General features: G+C 36.7%; 1 long non-coding RNA gene across 1 annotated transcript; it reads left to right on the top strand.

Annotated features, from left to right (window-relative positions):
* The first annotated feature begins 3,107 nt into the window (after positions 1-3,107).
* On the top strand, positions 3,108-5,613 carry LOC126968778 (uncharacterized). Its single transcript, XR_007730282.1, has 2 exons — positions 3,108-3,169; positions 5,367-5,613. It is a non-coding gene; the product is annotated as an uncharacterized LOC126968778 (long non-coding RNA).
* The last annotated feature ends 780 nt before the right edge of the window (positions 5,614-6,393 follow it).

Here is a 6,393-nt window from a genome sequence, read left to right on the forward strand (position 1 = left end):
GCGTGAATTAAAATTTCCATAAAAACTTCTATCGCTGTTAAGCTATACGTCGTCCCACTGACAGACAGCGTGTACGAATAAGGTGAGTTACCGTCGATAAGTTTATTGGGACAGAAAAGTCAACGATGGCTACGATTTTTATCTCAAGTAAGAGATAGACTGAATATTGGGAACGGCCGTAAATGATTAAGGTAGTGAGATAATAGTAGCAATATTGTTTAACACGGGGAAAATGATAGTTTAATTTACAAGGATACAATTTGTTGGCGTGAGGCGAAGCCCAAAAGCCCAAGTTCTGTATAAGGGCACCGCACTTTCTGCCGAAAGACACAAGCAATGGTCTACTAATGAAGAAAACAAAAAAAACCGAGTTAAAAAACTGAAAACTATCAAATAACTAAAAATTTAATTTGTTACAGCTCTTATGCAAACCTTTACCTTTTATATTAGTAAAAGGTCTTAAGTCGGTGCCAAGCTCTAAACAAAAGCTTTCTTACTATAATAATTTAGGTTGTCCGGCCACGCATGTCTGTCCACTTGGGTTGTATGAAAACTACTGGGCCAAACTATGTAAAATTTTTATAGGACCAAATGACATCTATCCCGCGTAAACTAAAGAAGAATTACGTAAATCGGATCATAAATCTCAGAGTAATCGGTGTCTATACATAAAAAAAATCCGATCGAATTGAGAACCTCCTCCTTTTTGAAGTCGGTTAAAAACGGTGACAATCACATTTGCAGTAGATATTAAATTCAGTTCTTAACCAATTAAAACCATGAAGAAAATTTGCTAATACCAAATGGAATTTAGTATTCCAATTAATGATTTATGAGATGAGTTAATAGTACCAAGGTGAATAATAGTTATTTCTACAAGGGAGCAATTTGTAGGCGAAGCATCACGTTGACGTCTGGCATTTTTCAAGTGTTTTGCAAAAAATTTCTTTCCTCGCACAGCCATTTGTGTAATCAATTACTGGCCACTGTTTTCCATAACCGAAGCGACTTAGGGATCTTCAAGAGACACTCCCATCTTAGATAATTTACATGTCTAGATAGTCTCTTGCTGTTACACAACCGATAAAAACAGGGAAGGAATATTACATTAGTGTGCGTGACAAGCTACGTCTTACACTCACTATTTGTATGACACTTTGTGTTTGTGTGCGTGAATTGCTCAAAATAGAGGTCAGTTCTAAACTCAATTTTTTCGACATTTTCATAGCTGTTATAGTTTACCTAGACGTATAACGGCCGCTCCCAATATACTAAATGCAGATAGAGATAAATTACTACCTTCTACTGTCAGTAATCTGTCAATAATCTGAAACTGTCACAATATACCCGAAATGTCATTCTTATCGCCTTATATTGGGACGCGTGAATTGCAATTTCCATACAAACTTCTATCGCTGGTAAGCTATACGTCCTTCCATTGATAGGCAGCGTGTACGGGTAAGGTGAGTTACCATCGATAAGTTTATTGGGACAGAAAAATCACCGATAGTTACGATTTTTATCTCAAGTAGGCCACAGCCGGAGATAGACTGAATATTGGGAACGGCTGTTAGGGATGTCCAAGAGCACACTCCCACCTTAGATAATTTACATGTCTAGATAGTCTCGTGCTGTTAGACAACGTATAAAAACAGCCCATGAATATTAGTTTAGTGTGCGTGACAAGCTACGTACTCTTTGCACTCGCGATTTGTATGACAGTGTTTGTGTACGTGAATTGCTCAAAATATAGGTCAGTTCTAAAGTCAATTTTTTTTCGACGTTTTCACAGCTTTCATGGTTTGTCTAGACGAATAAGTGATCTAAGAATTAAAAGGCGGCAACACATCTTTTGGCACCTGTCGTTGCGGATGTACATGTGTGGTTGCGTTACCACTCCCCATCCCGTGAGCCTCTCGCCCGTTTGCTCCCTCTTACATTAAAAAGCCCTCAAGCTCTTAAACTCTTCATCTGTTTTTTTTTTATGAAAATAAGGGACGAGACGAGCAGGATGTTCAGTTGATGGTAATTGATGCGCCCTGCCCATTACATAGAGTGCCGCTCAGGATTCTTGAAAAACCCCAAAAATTCTGTGCGGCACTACAACTGCGTTCGTCAGCTTGAGATACAAAATGTTAAGTCTCATTTGCCCAGTAATTTCACTAGCTACGGCACCCTTCAGACCGGAACACAGTAATGCTTACATATTACTGCTTCACTGCAGAAATAGGCGCCGTTGTGGTACCCATAATCTAGCCGGCATCCTGTGCAATGGAGCCTCCCACTGATAAAATAAAATAAAAATAAGACTGGTGTAAGGTGAGGCAGGGTGTGAGGCATATGTTCATGGCCTTTGTTTTTAATGTGACTGGTATACCCTTAAATACTTACATCATTTGCGTTATACATTGTATAAAGTAAAGGTTACTGTTAATATAATCGACCCCAATTGTTCTGTCAAATAATAATAATAATATTGACACACTTTTTACACAAATTATCTTGCCCCAAATTAAGCATATATAGCCTGTGTTATGGGTTACAAGACAATGATATATTTAATACAATATACTTACTTAAACTTATCTATATCCGGACGACCGAGCCTTGCTCGGATTTTTAAGAATGTACAAAACTTGAACAAAAAAAAAAACTAATATAGGACATCTGGATTCGAACCGGGGTCTTCTGCTTTCCGGATCACCCAATGTCCCATCTGAGCTATAATAGTCTTGTATATAGTGGCGAAATTTACCTTTGTATTCTAATGTTATTGTAGCTGTTTCTCATTCAAACATGGATAAAACCATTTTTTTTTATTGAAACCTAGCTAGATCGATTTATCACCCCCGAAATCCCCTGCTTAATTTTATGAAAATCGTTGGAGCCGTTTCCGAGATTCAGATTATATATATATATATATATATATATATATATAATCTGAATATATACAAGAATTGCTCGTTTAAAGATATTAGATAATAAATTTAAACATCCATGACTCGGAAACAAACATCAAACAAACAAATAAAACCTTATTTTAAAACATTCTTCTAATATCAATAAAAATTGACACGTCACTAACTGTTTGACACATGTTATTGACCAAATTTCTTATCACGATGACTTCTAAAATTTGTTGTGCAGTTAGAAGACTATCCTCATATTGGTTTGTACATCTTTATTAACAACAATTTTTAAACAATTTGCTATGTTTTTAAAGTGATAACCCTCACTTCTAGGATTAATACACAAATAAAATTTGAAGAACAAAATCTTATGAACGATGCGGGACTCGAAGTAAGGGTTGTCACTTTAAAAACATAACAAATTATTTAGATTTAGAAGAACGACATCTCAAGTCAATTTCCTAATATGCAAATATTGGGGTTGAGCAGATTATCAACTGTAAAGTAGATCCTGTAGATGAAGCCACAACCTGAGAGTTGAAGAAAGCATACAAGAGATTATGACGATACGACATTCGAACGGTTAGCACTGGCACGGAACGCCAGAGGTCGTGGGTTCTAGCCCGCATCGTTTACAAAATTTTGTTTTTCAAATTTTATTTGTGTAACAATTTTTATTTTGGTACCCTTAATGATAACTACTATGATGACATAACTAACTAGACAGTTTAGTAGACGTTCAGTAATTTAACTTCTCAACGCAAAGTTAAGAGCTTATGTCGAGGTCTGAAACAGTTTATCCATTACCTCAATTTGCTTCGTTCGAGTCAGCATTTAGTTCGCGGCCGAAAGTTATAACTTTTCTGTTTGTCAGCCTAAGCTAGAGGTAGGGAAATATTTACTATAAGATACGTTTTTTAATAAATTGAAATAAATTTAAATTTAAATATACTTAGATTAAGGATCCGCTGCGCTCCAAATAGATAGCGCAGGCGTAGTCCCAAAGTGCAGTAACTAATACTACGCTCAAATGGGCGTACTCGAGCCAATGATATTAAAAAGTATAGATAGGTTACCTAGACAACATTCGGTGTTTAACATTGCAATTGCACACTACATCACGATTACACGTCAAAGAAGGATAGTAAATGCAATTATCGGAATCGAAAAAGAGATAAATCTAATTTGATAATTGCTTCGTATTTGAACAGAAAAATATAGAACAATTCATCAGATATGACTTTTTACCGTACACCATGATTTATGCCTAAAAAACGATTAATTCATGAGTTCATGTAGTAAAGTTATAAAGTAGTAAAACTGCATTGAAATTAGGTAAATAAAGTGTCATTGATATTTTAAAAAATTATTTTAATATTAATTATAATATATAATAAAATATTGTTTATTACAATAAGATAATAGGAGAAGAAGAAAATGGTCCATTGATTCTTCTACAGTTAGCAAGGAAAATACCGGAAGGGACAGTGTTACTGAAAAAACTCTTACGTAAGCAGACAGCACTCACTGTAATACGTCCGCTACCTACCTTAAAACTTGTTTTTGTAGTTTGTTAGTACAGCTACCTATATGCACTTGTTTATTAAAAAATATAACATTTCGTTTTACATTCACTACATCAACGCCTTTTTTACATCATTTCATAAAATATACTGCCTCGATCATCCCGCTACAGACAGCATCAATATTTTGTCGCTTCTGTACGTTAATCTATGTCCACTCGAGACTCGAGTCTCGTTGTCATGGCAAAATATTTATTTTGTTAGAGAAATAATGAAATAAAAAAAATATTATTCAGGATTTCCCAACTGTCGTATGTAATTCTATGATTTTTTATTTACTTTCGTATTTAGTGCATCTTCCCATAACACAAGACGGCATTTTAATGTTGTACCTATATCAAATTGTAAGCAATTCTGTCAACAACTAACGCGTGCGTGCCGTTTTCGTATCGAGAGAGCGACTACGACCAAAGGGACCAATTCTCTCCATTTAGGCGATTCATTTTTGGCGCGCTAGTGACATATCTACCTCTTTTAATGCTATAATATCATTCACTCGAGCCAGTCTCGAACAATGTGTGACGTTGACGTGCCACATGTTCTGTTAACTTTGCTAATAATTGAAACTAAAATGCCGGTTTGCGTAGTAAAACTTTGTAAAAATAACACTACAAGAAATAAGAAAAACACTGGGATCACGTATCATCAGTATTTATTTTGTATTTTATTTATTTCAAAGCAAAATAGCACGAAGCGTAAGATACAAAATTTGAAAGATGCCATTGAGTATTATTCTTTGACTATTATTCTTTGGTAGAGCGGATCTAGCTGGAGCGCAGCGGAGACCAATCCTTAATCTAAGGAAACTACAGTCTTAATTTCAAGTTTAATGTTATTATTAACTTTTTCGTGTTAAATCACTCTTATCTTGCAGGTGCAACCATTTTGGCCGACACAAATCTAGCTCAACTGCGGTGGGCAACCAGAACGTAATAAAATTGGCTAGTGTCAACTTGACACCTAAGTTAAGGCTACTGTCATTTCGAGTTTCAAGAAACTATTTGTACTTCAGTTTTGCAAGTCCGGATACAGACTTGGTAGAATATTCGGAACTTTGTATTGAAGAGAGCTAACGACATCCAGTATTTTGGGAATTAAATACAATTGTATTTGTCACAGAGTATAGTTCTATATTTTTTTTTATGGAATAGGAGGACAAACGAGCCGTACGGGTCACCTGGTGTTAAGTGATCACCGCCACCATTCTCTTGCAACACCAGAGGAATCACAAGAGCGTTGCTGGCCTTTAAGAAAGGTGTACGCGCTTTTTTTGAAGGTACCCATGTCGTATCGTCCCGGAAACACCGCACAAGGAAGCTCATTCCACAGCTTTGTAGTACGTGGAAGACAGCTCCTTGAAAACCGCACTGTGGAGGACCGCCACACATCCAGATGTTGAGGCTGATATCCTAACTTGTGCCGTGTCGTGCGAAGGTGGAAGGAATCAGGTTAAACAGCTCTTCGGAACACTCCCCGTGATAAATGCGGTAGAAGACACACAATGAAGCGACGTCTCTACGCAACGTCAAGTGATCTATCCGTTCACAGAGCACTGGGTCGCCGACAATTCGAGCTGCTCTGCGTTGCACGCGGTCAAATAGATCGAGCTGATACTGGGGTGCGCCAGACCAGAGATGACAGCAATTAAGAATAAAAGCATAAAGTGTCTTGATGTAAGAAGAATTGTCGGATAACTAACCACAATAAACGGTGAACCTTCATTTTTTTTAGGAAAAAAGGGTCGAGACAAGCAGCTTGTTTAGTTGATGGTAATTAATGCGCCCTGCCCATTATAATGCAGTGCCACTCAGGATTCTTAAAGAACCCAAAAATTCTGATCGGTCCTACAACTGCGCTCGTATACAGACATAAGATGTTAAGTCTCATTTGCTCAGTAATTT

This window comes from Leptidea sinapis, chromosome 16, assembly GCF_905404315.1.
Source record: "Leptidea sinapis chromosome 16, ilLepSina1.1, whole genome shotgun sequence".
Taxonomy (NCBI): domain Eukaryota; kingdom Metazoa; phylum Arthropoda; class Insecta; order Lepidoptera; family Pieridae; genus Leptidea; species Leptidea sinapis.